Source organism: Nanorana parkeri, unplaced genomic scaffold (genome assembly GCF_000935625.1).
Source record: "Nanorana parkeri isolate BGI_ZX_2015 unplaced genomic scaffold, ASM93562v1 scaffold1397, whole genome shotgun sequence".
Taxonomy (NCBI): domain Eukaryota; kingdom Metazoa; phylum Chordata; class Amphibia; order Anura; family Dicroglossidae; genus Nanorana; species Nanorana parkeri.
In genome coordinates, this window is record NW_017307665.1 from 121,499 (window position 1) to 126,779 (window position 5,281).

A 5,281-nucleotide genomic window follows, 5' to 3' on the forward strand; every position below is an offset into this window, starting at 1 on the left:
ATATATAGGTAAATTCTTTTCCTTCTGTTTATATTATCCCATTTCTTTCTTCTGTTGTAGATAGAATTACAAATGTAGTCATTCTCTTTGAAGCATTCAGCTACCAGCATTCTAAAAATGTAATTTAAAAATATTTCCTTTTATTACTTTTGCTGTTAAGGACCATTGTGAAAATATTGTATTCTGATAACTGTATGCTTGAAACTGCCAAGAAAGATCTCGGTAAACAGTCGGATCACCTGTCTGACCATCATCCTAAGCAACCCTGTCACTAAAATCCAAGTGGAAAGACACATTACCTGGAAAGCAGATGGGTAATATTTACCTCTCCTGCTCCCTACAGTGCCCAGTACTGCTGTGGTGAAGAGGAATCACCAGCTGAAGTCTCTTCAGAAAATGACACTTCAGGCCTGCTGATCTCCAGTGTCCCCTGCTATACTCAGTGGTTACTCCCACCAACCCTTATGTCACTACTGTGTCTTATAGTGGAATAAGGGTCAGCGGAAAGAACCACTGAGTGGCGGGGGGTGACCAGGAGATCCACACTCCCGGAAGCTTCAGAGAATGCTTTCTCTGCATTAGAGCAGTGTTCAGCAATGAGGGCAGCAGGAGTGCTAAGTATTCTTTATAGTGACATGTATTCCCAATTTAGATTTTAGTGACAAGGCCTGAAAACTATTGCCTTCTGATAACTGTACACACTTTATTCATGAGGGTATTCTGTATGGGTGCATTCACTGTGCTCCAGTGTGATTCATTGCATAAATGTGCATACATGGATTACTGCAAAGCAAATTACGTGTGCTATTGCACTGTGGCACCATTCATTTTCAATGGCAACCCAATGCACTTCCAATACACATGCAGCGTACCACAACCCATGGTAACACACTTCTCTTAACTACTGTTGGGGAAAAAATGGTGCATGCTCTATTTTTGGCCTGGCTCAGTGCTTAGCCTTCCTAATTTAAGGTTGCCTTTACGCAACACATTTCAATGAGCGTCATAATGCATATTGATGAAACGTAAGACAGACCAGTGTATAATTTTTCTTACATTTACATGCAGGCCAAGCTCTCCAGCAAAAGTGAATTTGATAAGGGTCAGAACAAAAAAATACCACTGCCAGGGGGACTTTTTTTTGTTTATTCACATAGTTTAATTGTTTTAACTATTGCTGTAACTGCTCGAGCACCATAAGCAATGATTATAGGTTGCCCCAAGGTTGTCACTGTTCCTTTTGCTGGTCAGTTTGGACTGCATGTTAATGTAAAGAAAAATATCCGTACCACATGTGAAACAAAAGGAATTCATATACTGAACACTGTAATTACACAATTACTCCATTAAATTATTAGTACAACATTTTTGTTTTGCCATAATGTTTTGCAAGGTGCGGTAACAGAATACACAAAATAAATGAATATGTTTTATTTACACATTTTAGATTACGTCTATCGCCCCAAATATGTACTTATTTACACTGTTGGGTAAATGACTCCCTCAGCATTGCTAACGCAGCCCTTATAAAACCATCATCTATAGTTTAGCACTTGCATGAATTTAAGTCTGAACTACCTGTTAGATGCAGTAAGTCAGTTGTTAAAGGATAGTATACAACATGGAGAATCAACCACAAATTTCCTATGTGGACAACTGATTAATTTTGTACATATATTTTTTATTTTTTATTTACATTCCTGATCATTCCGTACATCCCTGAACCTTAAAGCCAAATATGTAAATGGATATGTATGTATTTGTGACTTATTTTACTCCTATAAAAGAACTTTGGATGGACAGATAGACAGACAGAGAGATAGAATGTTTGCACCATAATGATTGGTTAAACTTTGGATGAAAATCTCTGTGTACATGGTACATCTTCTTGGGCTGTTGTATTGTCATATTTGGCCCTTGTTATGCTTTTTTCCCCTCACCGCAATAGCATTAGTTCTTATTTATTAGACCAGCAACACATTTTTACCTTTTGTGCTATATTTTTTATTAACAAAAATGTAAAAATTGCACTAAGCTTATTTCTTATATCAAAATATTTTATTTACAAAACCCATTAAAAAAATCTGTCAAGATAGTTACATATTTTACACATTTTACCATGAACTGGTTTGTATATGAGATGTTTTAATACATGTCAAGGATAAATATATGAGATATTGAGAATATTATCAGAACAGAATAAACTAAACATAAAGATCACCTAGCAGGTAGAGGTTTTTCCTAGCTGACCCCAGATAATAGTTAATTTGCCCACTTTTTTTTCTTTTTTTTTCCCCCGGATGCCACATGTTTTTCTATATAATTGCTTGTAGTTTTGTAAATAGGCAGAAATAGTCTGTATGTTTTGATAGAATGGAAGTCTCAATAGAAATAGATAGGCAGTGTGAATAGAGAACTTACAATTCTGTGATACATGATTTACTGCTAATATTTTATCAGCTCTGAAGCCATAAAATGATATGTGCTTCTAAAGTGTTTGAGTTATGTTATGCTAGCACACAGATCGATATGTAGCTAGATAGACAGACAGGATACATATTTATCCATCTATCTTTTAGTTTTTAATGCAAATTATCACTTGGAATTTAGAGCAAATCCCCACATTTTAAAGGGTCATACATACTATACACAAATTCCTTTTTTGTGGCCAATTTTAATAATTTCCAAAACTTCTGAAGTACAGTTAGGTTGCTCTTAAGATGCCATTGTTATTTCTGCAATGTCATCTGCTTACAAAGTATTTTGCAACATTTGCGGAACATTAATGGTTGAACCCCTTCATTGTAATCTTGACTAATAACCTGGTGATGCTCCTAAGTGGTACAAATTTTGAAATTCACGGACAAACCAGGGTTTTGAATTTTTTTTATCCCTATAAATGAGAGGTTCTGGCAAATCTACAATAAGGATAACTTAATTGCTCTCATACAGTAATTGAACAAGAAAACACTTCTATACAAAATTAAGAGTAAGTTAACGTTTTAGTTTATCCAAAACTGGATAGAAGGATTATGTCAAAGAAAAAATAATGTAAGTTACCAGTACACAGTGTGGTATATAGATAGAATTATAGTAAAATATATGCAAGCACATCTAAAATATTAGACTCTGTTGTTCCCAAATAATCTGAGTGTCACCAGTGCAAAATACATTTAAAGAATCCATAATTAAATTCATATTTACACAGTTTTTAATTTATATTATAGGCTAAAATATGTATGAACTTTTCTCTACTACTGATTCAAAGAGAATTTTTGCTGTAAACCTAATCATAGAGATATAGAACCTGAAATGCAGGAAAGCAGTCATTAAATATTGTTATAGAAGTTGTGTAAAATATCTTTTATGTGTATATATATATATATATACATTTTGTAATATGTATTCAGCTATTACATTGGACATGTTGAAATATATTCTCCAAGGATAAAGATTTCTTAAAAACTTGTAAGGGTAGATTTTGTTTGAGACATGGCATTTTTTTAACGTTTACTTCATATTTGTAACATTAGCATTAGTCTTCTTGTTGTAGATGAGCACCAAGAAGATGAATGAAAAGAAAACGTCTTACTAAATCACCTTAACGCTATTAGAGTTTTACCTCAAAAGCCACGTGCTCTGTTTGCTTGAAGCTCCTCTAAACCTCAGCACAAACGTGTAAACTTACACTTTCACTTAAGAGGCAGCCTGTTCTCTTTATATGTTTGAAGACAAATTGACTTAGTTAGTGTCACTGCTCTGAATTGTTTTGTGGAGTAAAATCTCAGTAAAATGACTTAGCAACGGTTTTATGAATGAGACACCAGCTTAATACTGTCGAGAAAGAAAAAAGTAGAAGTTATAGAAATATGGTGTAAAACTAATAAAACTGAACAAAATAGGTCTTGAACTATTAGAGGACGCTGAAAAGTCATCTAACTTATAACAGATTTTCATTAATTAAAAGAATAATCTGAAACTAAGTATTTTTAGATATTTATTGTGGCAAAAATTGAGTTCAGACCTATAGAGTTTAGAGTTTAAATGTTTTTAAAAACTACATGAAAAGTGTAACCTAGTCTTTACCTTTTGCCGGCATGTGGATCGTAGGGTCCAACACAGTCATTGCGAGACATCAGCATCTTGCTCATACTGTTACTAAAGGGTTCCCAGAGTGATTTCTTATCCCAAGAAGATCATCATTTCCAGCCTTGTCTGATGATTCAACCATTTGCTAAAAGTTCACTTTGTATTACTAATCTGTATCAGTAGGAAAGCACGACTTTTATAGTTGGTTGCCTTGAAATTACCCATCAGTTGAATAATTATCTCATATTTATCTGAATATTTATCTTTGTTTTGGGCGATTGTGTTTGTACATCACACTGGGAAGAAAAATAGCTTGGGATTGAAATTAGGGGGTACTGAGTGAGCATGTATTTTTCTGAATGATGTCAAATGATTTATATTAAAAATAACAATATAAGCTTAAAGAGGCAAGACATTGGTACTTTTGGCAAATTACATTACATAACATACATACATTTTATTATTCACGCACACACATATATATATACACGTGTGTGTGTGTGTGTGTGTGTGTGTGTGTGTGTGTGTGTGTAGCGCAAACTGTTAGCGCTATATAAATCCTGTATAATAATAATAATATATATAGATATATCTATATAGATATATATATCTATATAGATATATCTATATATATTGAGGGCAATGCTTTGCTCATTTCTTTTGTGTGTTAATTTAATTTATTATTTTTCCTGTTTTTTTACCTGTGCTGAGGGTTTGTTCCAAGCCTTCACTACATTCTGATTCAGCTATTTAGACATCTTACAGTAGCCAAACCTGTGTGTGTTTTAGTATTGTCTAAATCCAATTGATGCTTAAGATTTGTTTAATAATGGCTGTTGTGTTTTTATCTATGTCCTATAAAACAATGTTGTTGAAGGACACTGAAGGATTCATTAATGAACCAATTAAACTGCGGAAGAAATAAAAATAATTATTAAGCACAATTGCTTACTAATGTATCAAAATACTGTAATTGTGATGCAGATCCAGAATACTTTAGTTCCTTTTGTTTCTTCCTTTTTTTTTTTTAAATCATTGACTTCTGACCAGCAGGGAGGTCCCTCAGAGCTAGCTAATCCATTCTTTTGCAATAACATGACGCATACATAAGATGCATAACCCTTCCAGTGCCAGAGTAAGATAGGATCTATGGTAATGCACTGTATTCTGTTTTGTCAGGATGTTAAAGGAT

At 33.6% G+C, this 5,281-nt stretch overlaps 1 protein-coding gene and 1 long non-coding RNA gene across 3 annotated transcripts in view; one reads left to right on the forward strand and one right to left on the reverse strand.

Moving 5' to 3' along the window:
- The window catches only part of VMP1 (vacuole membrane protein 1), a 126,982-nt gene that overhangs the window by 119,913 nt on the left and 1,788 nt on the right, over positions 1 to 5,281 (forward strand). The window lies entirely within an intron of this gene.
- LOC108798077 overlaps positions 1 to 5,281 on the reverse strand; it is a 17,086-nt gene that overhangs the window by 4,716 nt on the left and 7,089 nt on the right. The window contains exon 2 of the long non-coding RNA XR_001941928.1: positions 3,882 to 3,889. This is a non-coding gene — a long non-coding RNA (uncharacterized LOC108798077). The remainder of the gene's footprint in view (positions 1 to 3,881; positions 3,890 to 5,281) is intronic.